Here is a 13,390-nt window from a genome sequence, read left to right as displayed (position 1 = left end):
ACCTTCCCGGAGTTAGCCAAACTGCAAGGTTTGAGGATGCAGTCCTCAAGATTGCCCTCACATCTGACAGCAACTGCAAGTTCAGGGGGTTTCCAAAATCACACTGAGGTTTGATAATTTGCTAGAAGGACTCATAGAACTCACTAAGAGCTGTTATCCTCACAGTTACAGTTTATTACAGGGAAAGGATACAGATCAAAATCAGCCAAAGGAAGAGACTCATAGGTCAGAGCCTAGGAGAATTCTAAATGTGTAGCTTCTCTTCTCTCCCATGGAGTTAGGACAGGTGATCCTCTTGGTATCAATGTGTGACAGTATACCTGGAGTATTGCCAACCAGGGAACTCACCTGAGCTTTGGTGTCGAGAGTTTTTATTGGGGCTTCATTACTTAGGCATGGTTGATTGATTGATTAATTGATTGCCCATGGAGTTGAACTCAGTCTCCAGGTCTCCTGATACTGAGTGACCCAAAGCCTTCACCCTGAATTGGTCTTTCTGGCATGGTCAGCCCCTGCCCTAAGACTGTTGAGTATGACCAACCCTACCCTGAGATCCATTGTGATTGGCTCTTGCCCTAAACAAGGACACTTCTATCAGATGAGACATAGATTACCTCCCAGAAGCTGAGAGAAAGGCTGGACCTCTCTTTGGGCAAGACCAACTTTACTCCACACTTAGATTTTGAAAGGATTGCCTTGAGTTTTATGTTGAGATTGATCTTGAATAGGGGCAAGGGTGGAAGCACACCAGTTAGGAAGACTGTTTGCAGAAGTCTTGAGGGAATGTTGGCTTGACCCCAGGTAATAGTGGCGGGGTAATAAATAGTTCTAGCCTGGAAATATTTTGAAGGAGGAACAGGATTTGTTGATGTATTGGATGTATGTATGAGAGAGAGAGAAGCTGTCCAAGATACCTCTTGAGGCTTTTGGCTTGAGCAGCTGCAAGGATGGAGATGCCATTACTGAGATACTGGAAAGTCAGTTGTCCATCATAAGAATTAGGTGGCTCTTGCCATTACTGCCAATTAAGAAGAAATCATAAAAAGCAGACCTGTACTGATAGTATATTACAAGTCATTAAAAGGAAATCATTCTGTGTGATCCAGATACTTGAAAAAAAAAATCTGTGGTACTTTATAACCCTCATATCAGGCCTCCAAATGAGCAAAAGACCAGCTTACGTGATGTTAATACTCTTATATTGATTCCTCTCTAATAATATTATCAAAGTGATCTAAACTGTATTTAGATATTATTACTTATTTCTGAATAGCAACAGTAGAGTTTCTGAACCCAAAGTTATTCAACCTGTTGAAGCTGATCACATCTTCAGAAGTTCTTGCTCTGTATGTTAGACATGCTACATGCATGACATGTCATATTTCTTCATTTCTAACAGAGAAAGTAGTTTCTTCATGCTCTCTCTTGACCTAGTAAGTTGATTTTTTGGGTCAGTTGAGAGCACTTATCTAAAAAAATGGTTCGTATTGAACTCCTGTGTTCATTGTCTTCATGTAGCTTTCGTCTGCTTTGATGGTGGTTATTTTTATACGTGCTCAGTTTCTTCATTGAGTTAAACTGTGAATGTTGGTAGTTATAATTCGCCAACTGCTGTAGAATAGAAATTTGGTAATTAAAAAGTTCTTTCGAACAGCAAAGTTTTGTTAGTGTTACTCTCTGTTGATGATCAGAATAATACCAAACCATTTGGTTATCCATCTCTATCAATACACAACTTGTCATCTGACAAATCTGTCAGCTAGAGTTTGTGCTATTCTCAAGCCCCAGTAACTCAGTAATATCTTTGTTGCGTTATGGAAAATAAAAAGTTTGCTTAAGACTGCTTAGGAAAACTTACTATCATTGGGAATTGTGACTAGATGAACTCAATTCTAATGACATTTAAATTTGTTTCTAACAGTTGAAAGGAATAACTAGAAAAGAAGTATTCTGTTAAAAAGCAAGTTGAGGATCAAATTATCATTTCTTGGCTTTCTACTCTGGTTTAGTTCTCTGGGCTCCTAACTTAATTCTATTCTTTTGTTTTGGAAGGCAAACACCTTAGTGAAATAAAACATTGGTGTTACTGAAGTTAAAAAAATAAAGAGAAAATGGAAGTCTGTGGTGAGATATATACTTTATTAGGAAAAAGGTTCAACTAAAGTTCTTCAGGTGCAAGAAATCTCATCCTGGTAGTGATAAATCATTCCCTTTTTTTGGTGAGGACGATTGGTCCTGAGCTAACATCTGTTGCCAATCTTCCTCTTGTTGCATGAGAAAGATTGTCCTGAGCTAACATCTGTTGCCAATCTTCCTGTACTTTTTGTATGTGGGATGCCGCCACAGTGTAGCTTGACTAGTGGTGTGTAGGCCTATGCTTGAGATCTGAACCTGCGAACCCCAGGGCTGCTGAAGTGGAGCGTGTGAACTTAACTACTACGCCACTGGGTGGACTCTGACAAATCATTCTTAAGTGATTGCTTACATTGACTTTTCTTGTCTCCCTCCCTCCCTTTCTCCCTCTTTCCTTCCCACAATTTATTATATATCTAGATTCAAATCTTAAAAAAAAAAGTAATATAACATTAGCCTAGCACATTAAAAAAACGTGTTCAACTTTGAATCATGCAGATAAGACCAGTGATATATGCTCGGATATTTTAAGGAAGCAAAGCTAAGGGCCTTCTCCAGAATATTTCAGAGAGAACCGCCATAGACAGCAAGGGGCCATGCTGTTATTGAAGTTTTTCAGGGAGGACTCCCCCTACTGCAGTACCCCACAGCTCATAGCACAAAAATTGTTTCCCAAATATCCAATGAGTATAACATTGGGGAAAGGAAAGAGGAACTAGAAAAAAATCCCTAAGAAATTAGGGAATGAGCTTTTTCAGAGCTACTCACAGAGACTCATATGTGAATCAAATTATTTTGCATTTCTCCTTTCCTTGGGAAAAATTCTAACATAATTTTAGATTAAGGAAAGAGAACATAAAAACTCCAACCAGTGAATACCATGGACAGTTTACATCTGTACTATGATTAAAGGAGGTAGACAGAAGAAAAGGGAAGAGAAAAAATAAAGGATTCCAAGGTTGGAAGGAATTTTAATTGATCATTCTATTCAACTTCCTTTTTTCAGATTTCAGGTTGTACTTGTGTTAGTATTTAGTAGGATAAATATTTCTGGATCTCAGGATACAAACATAAAAAACACTCTAATTAGGTACTAATTTGTGTTTCCTTCAAGGAAGTGTTATCAGTTCTTTAATCTGATAGCCAAAACAGGTATATCAATTTGTAGTCCATGTGTCTTCTTTATGTTTTAGTTCAGTGAATTTTGATAAAGTGAATACTCCCATGTGGCCAGCATCTAGATCAAGAAACCAGAACCATGGAAATACCCTGTAGTTACTAAAACTACTCTTCCTCCCTGTCCCCTCCCGCTAAGGGTAACCGCTGATCTTGGCTTCTAACGCCATGGAGGAGTTTTACCCGTGTGTGAATGTTATATGGACGGTAACATACAGATACTTTGGTGTCTGACTTCTTTAGCTCGACATTGCTTTTGAGATTTCACCATGTTGTTGTGTATATTCGTAGACTATGATTTCTCATTGCTCTGTGGTGTTCCATTGTCCGAATATACGATTTACTTATCTGTTCTAATAATGATGGGCGTTTGCGTTGTTCTAGTTTTTGGTTATCAGGAATAATGCTGCTATGAACATGCTCGTATCTGTCTTTTGATGAACATCTGTCACAGTCTGTTGGGTATGTTTTTAAGAGTAAAATTGCCATGTTATAGTTTGTTTTAATATATTTTTCATCAACTCAAACACTTTTATGTTTGGTTTAGTTTTCTGTCATGTTATTCTTTACTATTTTTATTTGGCATTTTCTTTCTTTTTTTTCTTTCTGGATATTGTCTTATGATCAGTTTTAGTAGATGCTGACATTTTTATAAAGTAGTTGTGTCAGTTTACACTCCCACTAACAGTTTCCTTCACATCCTTGCTGGTACTGTTTGTTTCGTTTTACCTATTCTTTTGAGCATATAAAACTTCATACCATTATTTGTGTACCTGTATGTTTGATTTCATATCTGGTAGTGTTTTTATTTCAGAGTTTCCTGGTCAGTCTTGCTTCTTTATTCCTCAAGGTGAACTTTAGGATCATTTTGCAGTTTACAAAATAAATATGTTGGGATTTTTATTTAGACTTTTATTTTATGAGTTATGTTAATGTGAATTGGCAACTTGCAATATTGAGTCTTCCAATTTAGAATAAGACATGACTTTCCACTTAATTCACGGATTCTTTTATGTCCCTCAGTTGAGTTATGTAGTTTATATAGATTATTCAGATTTCTTCGTAAGTGGATTCCTTATTGTGTTATGCTTTAAAAAGTCTGAATATGGTATTTTCTTTTTTATCTTCTAATTGGAATAAAAACCGTGATAAGGTATATTTTTCAAATGCTTTGCTATAGTCTTCCCATTGGATATTATTTTGAGTATTCAGTTTTCATAACTGAAATTAACATCTTTGTGTGTGTATTTGTGCATTTTATTATTATTATTCTCCTTTCTAAAAGGAATTGGCCAATTTTATTTGTAGGAACAGTTTGAATAGCATTAGAACAACCTGTTCCTTGACTGTATAAAAGATCACAAATGAAATATCTGGACTTGATTTTTGGAATGTAGCTTTTTGCTTTCTCAGTTCCATACATGGTATTATCTATTGAGGTTTACTATTATTCCTTGAGTCAGTTTTTCTGACTATTCACTGGACCTTGTTCTCAGATTTATGAGCATTGAGTTAAGAAAATAGTTTTCTGTAATTCTTTTTACTTTCCTATTTGTTTTTTTTCTTTTTTCAGCTTTTGTATTTATGGTTTCTCTCTTTAAATTTAGAGTAGACTGATTAGTGACTTACAGGTTGTAGTGAGTTTTATCAGATATAGCCTTTGTTCTCCTTTTTTGCTTGGATTTCAGTTTATATTGTTATTAGTTCCTCTTCTCTGACTTCCTAGAGTCATGATATTCTTTTCCTGACTTCTTTATTTGTATGTTTATTAATTTATTTTCATTCTTTCTTAGTAACATAGATATTTAAAATATAAGCTTTTTCATGTTATAGATTGTCAGTTACCCATAGATTGTTGACATGGTTTTCATTTTAATTATAATTTTCTAGATAATCTATAATTGTGTCTTTGATTTCCCCTTTGGCCTAATATTCACTTATGAGAAGAGTATTTTAAATTCTAATAGGTTAGTTGAGTTTTTGTCGTCGTTGTAAATCTCCAGTTTCATTGTATCATGATTAGAATGTTTGAATGATTTCTTCATTTTATAATTTGATAAGATGTTCTTTACTGCTCTACTGTGGGTTCGCTTTTTGTGTAGAATTGTGAATCCTTGAATAGAAGCATGATTCTCTTTTCCTGATGTAGAGTTAGATGTGTGAGTGTGTACTTGGGTGTCCCAACTTAATGTTCTTCTGTGTTCTTAGTTTTTTACTTACTTGATCTGTCAAGGCCTGAAAGAAGTTTATTAAAACCTCTATTGACTGATAATTTTGTGTCAGTTTCTTCTTTGTAGTTTTAAATGTGTGGTGTGTGCATATTTAATTTTTTAAGTTTTGTTGAAATATAGTTGACTTACAGAAAATCACACACCTTTGAAGTACAGTCATGAGTTAGTTAACAACAGGGATACGTTCTGAGAAATGCAGCCCTAGGTGATTTCATCGTGCGAACATCACAGAGTGTACTTACACAAACCTAGATGGTATAGCCTACCACACACCTGGGCTATATGGGATAGCCTGTTGCTTCTGGACTACAAACTTGCACAGCATGTTACTGTACTGAATACTGTAGGCAGTTGTAACACAATGGTGTTTGTGTATCTAAACATATCTAAACATAGAGAGGGTACAGTAAAAATACAGTATAAAGATAAAAAATGGTACAGCTGCATAGGCACTTACCACCACTGGAGCTTGCAGGGCTGGATGTTGCTCTGAGTGAGTCAGTGGTGAGTGAATGTGAAGTCCTAGAACGTTACTGTGCACTACTATAGGCTTTAGAAACCCTACGCTTAGGCTACCCTAAATTTATAAAAAAATGTTTTTCTTTCTACAATAATAAATTAACTTTAGCTTACCATAATGTTTTTACTTTACAGACTTTTAAATTTTAACTTTTTGACTTTTTTGTAATAACCCTTAGCTTAAAATACACATTGTACAGCTGTACAAATATATTTTCTTTCCTCATATCTTTATTCTGTAAGCTTTTTTCTCTTCTTAAATTTTTTTATTTTTTTAATTTTTGAACTTTTTTGTTAAAAACTAAGACAAACACCCACATTAGCGTAGGCCTACAGAGGGTCGGGATCATCACTATCACTGTCTTCCACCTCCCTGTCAGTTCCTCCTGAGGGATCTGCCAATCTTCGTGAGGAGGCGTGACTGTTTTCAGAAATATGTCCATGGTGGTTTTCTTGGTTTGTTTCTTGTTTTTCATCATAGACTTTCTTGTAAGCAGATAAGGCACTGTGAACATTCCTCTTTATTAATGAAAACCTTTCAGCGTTGAGGTCCGTGTTTTCATACTGTTTAAGGAGCTTGTTGAGGTCTAAAAAAGCTTCTGCTCAACCCTTCACTGTGAATCTTCTTAGGGGGTTCTTCTTCTTTGTCTTCTCCTGCAGTTTCCTTTTCTCTTCCCTCTTCTTTGGCTATGCATTTCTGTTCCAGTTCCAACAACAACTCATTAAGTAGTTCCTTAGGAACCATTTCTAAGAGCTCTTCAGTGTCGTCCTCATCCACACCCAGGTTAAAGTTATTTGCATGTCAGCCACATCCTTGTTGATTGTTGCAGCCTCCTCATCCTTGGCAAATCCTTTGACGTCATGGACGAACCTCTTGAATGTCTTCTTCCAGGTGCCACTCATACACTCCTTGGTGACACCACCCCAAGCCCAAGCAAAGTTCTTGATGCAGTTATAGAATTGTCATCCTTCCAGAATTGCTTCAGTGTCTTCTTAGCGTCTTCCTCAGTTGCAGCAATAGTGTGGGCAAAGGTCTTCCTCAGGTAGTAGGCCTTAAAAACTACTGTAACTCTTGGATCCATTGGTTGGATCAAAGAGATGATGCTTAAAGGGAGAAAAGCTGCTTTCATATTGGGATGAAGATCATCAATAAAAAGAGGACGTCCAGGAGTGTTATCAACAGTAAGCAAAATCTTGAAAGTTATGTTATTCTCCAAACAGTACTTCTCCATTTCGCTGGCACAGCAATTCAAGAGGGCATCTTGGAAGAGAAGCTGGGTCATCCATGACTTCTTATTGCTCCTGTAGTGCACTGGCACTGTGTGCTTATTGATGTGCTTGAAGGCCCTGGGGTCCTCATTGTGTTGGATCACAAAGGGTTTTAATTTGTAGCCTGCGACATGCCTGTAAGAAAGACTGTTACCTTGTCCTTAAAAGCCTTGTAACCTGGCATCGATGTAGCCTCCTGGTGGATGAGAGTCCTTTCAGGCATCCATTTCCAGAATAGGAGGGTTTCTTCCATATTGAATATACTCTGGCAGGTAATTTCCCTCCACAATCAGCTTATCTAGAGTTTCCAAAGATTCTTCAGCTGCCTTCACATCAGCACATGCAGACTCACCACTCACTTTCACATTATGTAATGAGTAATGATTCTTGAATTGTTTAAACCACCCAGAGCCAGCAGTAAATTCAACGTCACAGTCAGGTCCAGCCTTTTCTTTCAGCATCTCAAACGAACTTTTTGCTTTGGTGGTGATCATCCTGGTGGTGAGAGGGACACGCTTCTGTGTCTGGTCTTCAATCCAGGTCATTAGAAGTTTCTCCAGGTCTGATATAGGCCCTTCTTGAATTTTTGTTAGTCTCGTTGCCTTCAGTGAAGCAGGTCCTTTAACAGCTTCTGTCACTTTGTTCTTGTTCTCAAGATTGTAGCTATGGTGGAATGGGACACTCCTGATAGAAAGCAATAACCATCACTAATTTTCCACTTTCATAGTCCTTAGTCACTTTTGATTTTGTTTCCAGGTCAGTGACTTGATTAGCTTCTTACTGGCAACATTAGCAGTGGATTTTGTACACTTAGGGGCCATATGAATAAACACGAGCTTGAATTAAGCACAAGAGAAAATGATGCAATTAAGAGACATGGTAAACATGAGATAGATGTATGAGGCTGCTGCCAGTGTAACACAGCATACTGGTTTACAGTAGACTTTCTTTTTCTAAGTAGAAAGAGTACTCTAAAATAACAATAAAAGTATGGTATCATAAATACATAACCCAGTAACATAGCTGTTTATCATCATTATCAAATATTATGTACTGTACATAATTGTATGTGCTATACTTTTATACGACTGGCAGTGCAGTAGATTTACACCAGGATCACCACAAAACATGAGTGATGCGTAGCGCTGAGACATATGACAGCTACGATGTCACTAGTGATAGGAATTTTTCAGCTCCTTTATAATCTTGTGGGACCACCATCGTATGTGTGGTTCGTCACTGAAACATCATTTGGCAGCGCATGACTGTCTGTAATTTGATATGTTTTGAAATATATATCCCCACCCGTGAGATCCATAATCAAGATAATCAACATATCCATCACTCCCCAAAGTTTCCTTGTGCACCTTTATAACCCCTCCTTGTTAACCCTCCTGTCCCCAGTTAATCACTGATCTGCTGTCTTTCACTATAGTTTACTTTTTCTAGAATTTTATATTAATGAAATTATATACTATGTCCTCTTTTCTATTTAGTTTCTTTTACTCAGCATAGTTATTTTCAGATTCACCCGTGTTCTTCTGTGTATTAAGGTTCATTCCTTTTTACAGCCCAGAAGTATTCCATTGTATGAAATCACTACTTTGTCTATCGATTCGTCTGTTAATAGATACTTGGGTGGTTTCCAGGTTGGGGCTATTACAAATAAATATGCTGTGATCATTTTTGTACAAGATTTGTGTGGACACGTATTTTTTGGGGGGGTGTTAAATACCTAAGAATGCATTGGCTGGGTCATATGGCATATGTTTAGAGTTTTACGATACTGTTACCGTTTTGCAAAGTGCTTATACTATTCAGCATTCTCATCAGCAGCGTGAGAACTAAAGTTGCTTCGTATCCTTGCTGTATCAGTTCACTAGGGGTGTCATAACAAAATACCACAGGTTGAGTGGCTTAAACAATGGACATTTATTTTCTTATAGCTCTGGAAACTGGAAGTGCAAGATCAAGGTATTGGCAGGGTTGGTTTCTCATGAGGCTTTTCTCCTTGGCTCCTAGATGGCTGCCCTCTTGCTGACCCTTTACTTGGTTTCTCTCTGTAATCCCTTTTTGTCTGCAAATTTCCCCCTCTTATAAGGACACCAGCCAGTTTGGATTAGGGCCCACCCTGACATTTTAACGTAATTGTTTCTTTAAGAGCTTTATCTGCAAATAGGTCTACAGTCTGTGGTCCTGGGGGTTAGGGCTTCAATCTACAAATTTTGAGAGGACACAGTTCATAACACTTGCCAACACTTGGTATGATCAGTAATTTTAGCCCTTCTAATAGATGTATAATGGTATCTCTTTGTGGTTTCAGTTTGCATTTCCCTAATGATTAATAATGTTGAGCATATTTTCATGTGCTTATTGCTATCCATATATCTTCTTTGATGAAGTTCAAATTTCATGCCCATTTTTAACTGAGGTGGTTTGGTTTCTTGAGTATTAAGAAATTTTCATTTTGGATACAAGTTCTTTATCAGATACGTGCTTTGAAAATATTTTCTTCTAGTCTCTGTCTTTTTTCATTCTTGTAACAGTATCTTCTAATGAGTAGAAGTGTTAAATTTTGATGAAGTCAATTTTACTAGTTTTTTCTTTTATGGATCATGCTGTTGGTGTCGTATTTTAGAGATCTTTGCCAAACCTAAGAACACGAAGATTGTCTCTTATTTTTCTTCCAGAAGTTTTATGGCATGAGCTTTTATGTCTAGGTCTGTGATGCATTTTAGGTTACTTTTTGTATATGGTATGAAGTATGGGTCAGTTGGGTTTTTTTTTTGCATGTCAGCATCAAGTTGTTCTCCTGCCATTTGTTGAAAAAGTTATTCTTTCTTTACTGTATTGCCTTTGCACCTTTGTCAAAAATCAATTGACCATAAATGTGTAAGTCTGTTTCTGAGCTCTATTCTATTCCATTGATCTTTTTACATATCTTGATGCCAATACCACACTGTCTTAATGAATGTAGCTTTGAAAATTAGTCCTGAAGTCATGTGTTTTAAGTCCTCAGACATTCTTCTTCCTTTTCAAAGCTGCTTTGGATCTTCTTGGTCGTTTGCATTTCAAATGCATTTTAGAGTCAACTTGTAAATTTCTACAAAGACGTGTGCCAGAGTTTTTGGTTGGAATTGTGTTGAATTTGTACATCAGTTTGGGAAGAATTGAAATCTTAATATTAAACCTTCTGATCCGTGAACATGATACACATCTCTCCATTTATTTAGGTGTTCTTTAATTTCTCTCGGCATTATTTTGTACTTTACAGTGTAAAGTTCTTGTGTGTCTTTTGTCAGATTTATCCCTAGTTTTGTATTTTCTGATACTACTGTTAATGGTATTGTTTCGTTAGTTTCAATTTCTGGTTGTTCATTGTGGGTTTATTATAGCAATACCATTGAATTTTTGTGTGTGTGTGTGAGGAAGATTGTTGCTGAGCTTACATCTGTGCCATCTTCCTCTATTTTTCGTATGTGGGAGCATGGCTTGATGAGCAGTATGTAGGTCCGCGCCTGGGATCTGAACCCGCTGAAGCAGAGCGTGTGAACTTAACCGCTACGCCATCAGGCTAGCCCCTTATAATCTCTCTTTTAACTCTCACTTAATCTTAGTTCTGCAGGTATTTATATAGTTTATGCTCATACCAGTCTTTATATGTCTCTGTAGTCATTTTAGTTTTCCGAAGCTTATTCCTCAGGAAGTTGAGAACAACTTTTCTTGAGTTCTTGCATAGTGATAACTGTCTGCTTGATACTTGTAGGTTGCATGTGCTGGATGTAAAATTCTTAGCTTGCATTTTCTTTCTGTAAGTATCTTAAATATGTTGCTTTGTTTTTTTCTGGCATAAAATATTCCTGACAGTGTCAAATGATATTTTCCTCTGTAAGTCGTGCTCTTTTTGCCTAGAAGTCCAAGAGACTGGATCTTTATAAAGTCCAGTAATTTTTTAGGATATGTCTGATGTTGGTCATTTGGGCTTGGTAGTCTCAGATATGTGCTGTGTTCTTTCAGTATGTAGCTTCTCGTCTTTTTCTTTCAGGAGAATGTTCTTGCATTATAGCTTTCAGCATTCTGTTCCATTGCTTTGTTGTCGTTTTGTCAGAGACTCCTATTTTCTGTTAGATCTTCCTTTCCCATCTTTAATATTTGTTATTTTCTCTTGCGTCCTTTTTATCTCTTCATTTTCTTTTATTTAAAAAATGTTCTCCTTTTAACCGTCTGTTTCTCTTACAGCACATTTGTGTTTAATCGCTCTTGTCCTCTAAAATAATTTTCATTACTAAAATGATGTTTTCTTTTGTTATTCTTCCTTGAGTTTTATCACCTCTTTTCTGAATTTTTTAAAAAAAATTTTGATTTACATTCTTTCATGCCTTATCATTTTAATATGTTTTAGCTGGTTTTGAAAAAACTTTTCTTTTTGGCGTGCTTTTGTTGTCTAGGATCTGACTTGAGTACTTGCTGTTGCTTGGAAGATAGTTTTCTACGACTCTTAGAAGGAGGATTATTTAGTTTGTTTCCCCCACCTCATCATGTTCCTTCTGTTGTGGTTTTGCGCAGAAAGCTTGCTTTCTGAGATTTCCTGGTTCCCCTCTCCGTGCTTTGCTTAGACCTCTTCTTTCTTTGACCTCTCTTGTCCCTCTTTTGTCTAATTTTGATTCCACGCACAGCATTTTCTCCTTAGTGTGGGTCCTTGTCCTGGAAGGGGGATCCTGCAGGGTCAGTTTCCGGAGTCCGTGGGGGCTAGACTGCTCCAGCCCTGTGGGCCTGCACTCACCTGCGTTTGGAGTGGGCAGAACCCCTCCTGGTTTCAGCTGCTAATCTGAAACTGGTCTCTTATGCTTTCCAGCTAAGAATACCCAAGGGCTGTTGACGGTTCTCCTGTTCTGTGACCCGAGCTGGCAAACATCTCATTGCTTTTCTCTGCTTTCTTCTGCACCGAAACTAGTAACATGGTCTTATTGCTGCTGGTGTTTTGTTCTTGCCTGCTTGTGCTTTGGAATTCGTGAGGATTCTTTTTTCTTTTTCCTCCCAGAGCCTCCCAGCACACAGTTGTATATTCTAGTTGTAGGTCCTTCTGGTTGTACTGTGTGGGACGCCACCTCAGCATGGCCTGATGAGTAGTGCCATGTCCGCATGCAGGATCCAAACTGGTGAATCCTGGGCTGCAGAAGCGGAGCGTGTGAACTTAACCACGGGGCTGGCCCCCAGTGCGGATTCCTGTCATCTAGTTGTGTCATTAATGTTGTCTGAGAATTTTTGCTTTTGTTACCTAAACTGTTTTTGTAGTCTGTTTTTATATTTCATTTAGAGAAAATTTTAGTTTTCTGTACAGAAAAGAGAAGAACTTTATATATTATTTCACAGAAAAGAATCTACTTTTATAAAGTAACAGCTTGTCATGAAGGCTAAGAGGGTAAATTATCAATTAAAGCTTTACAGTTTGCATTTAATATTAAAGGATAATGGTTTTATTGTGAAATTACCATAGAGTGGGTTAGAGAACTAATTGTTTTTATTAATCACCAACAAGTAACTAAAGTTCATCCAGAATGTGGCGTCTAGCTGACTCTATATTTGTATGTTATTGAAAATGTCATTTTGAGGTCAATTTTTTATCATCAGCTAATGAAGTGGTACAGATACTTCAATGTAAAAAAAAATGTTTCTGACTTGGAAATAAGTTATTTCTTTAATATGGTTTTGCCTGTTTTGAGAATACAGAATACTTCAGATAAAATTAGTTGTTTTATGAGGATTCAGAGAACTGGGAATTTATCTAATTGTCCTTCTTGCTATATCAATCCTCAATTTCCTGTTTTCATCAACTTGAAGACCCCCTTGGTTGTAAGAGGATTTTGATTTTGATTTTTTTTTAAACTGGCTACCTCTTTTGTTTCATAGAGTGGGGGAGGGCCCAGAAGGAGAACTAAAAATAAGATAGTTCTGCTTCTTAATATTTTCTCAGCTTAATTATTTCAGTAAGAATCTGAAATCAAATATAGAATGGAAAACAAATGTAGGCAAACCATCTGAGAGCCAATAGTATAGTTTAG

At 37.0% G+C, this 13,390-nt stretch overlaps 1 protein-coding gene and 1 non-coding gene across 2 annotated transcripts in view; both read left to right on the top strand.

The window, feature by feature from the left end:
- XKR6 (XK related 6) overlaps window positions 1-13,390 on the top strand; it is a 309,836-nt gene that overhangs the window by 46,222 nt on the left and 250,224 nt on the right. The gene's annotated exons all lie outside the window — the stretch shown is intronic.
- LOC100062282 (uncharacterized) overlaps window positions 7,459-13,390 on the top strand; it is a 50,927-nt gene continuing 44,995 nt past the window's right edge. The window contains exon 1 of the transcript XR_011436665.1: window positions 7,459-7,600. This is a non-coding gene — a transcript (uncharacterized protein). The remainder of the gene's footprint in view (window positions 7,601-13,390) is intronic.

This window comes from Equus caballus, chromosome 2 (genome assembly GCF_041296265.1).
Source record: "Equus caballus isolate H_3958 breed thoroughbred chromosome 2, TB-T2T, whole genome shotgun sequence".
In the NCBI taxonomy this organism is placed as follows: domain Eukaryota; kingdom Metazoa; phylum Chordata; class Mammalia; order Perissodactyla; family Equidae; genus Equus; species Equus caballus.
This window is presented reverse-complemented; position numbering and strand designations above follow the sequence as displayed.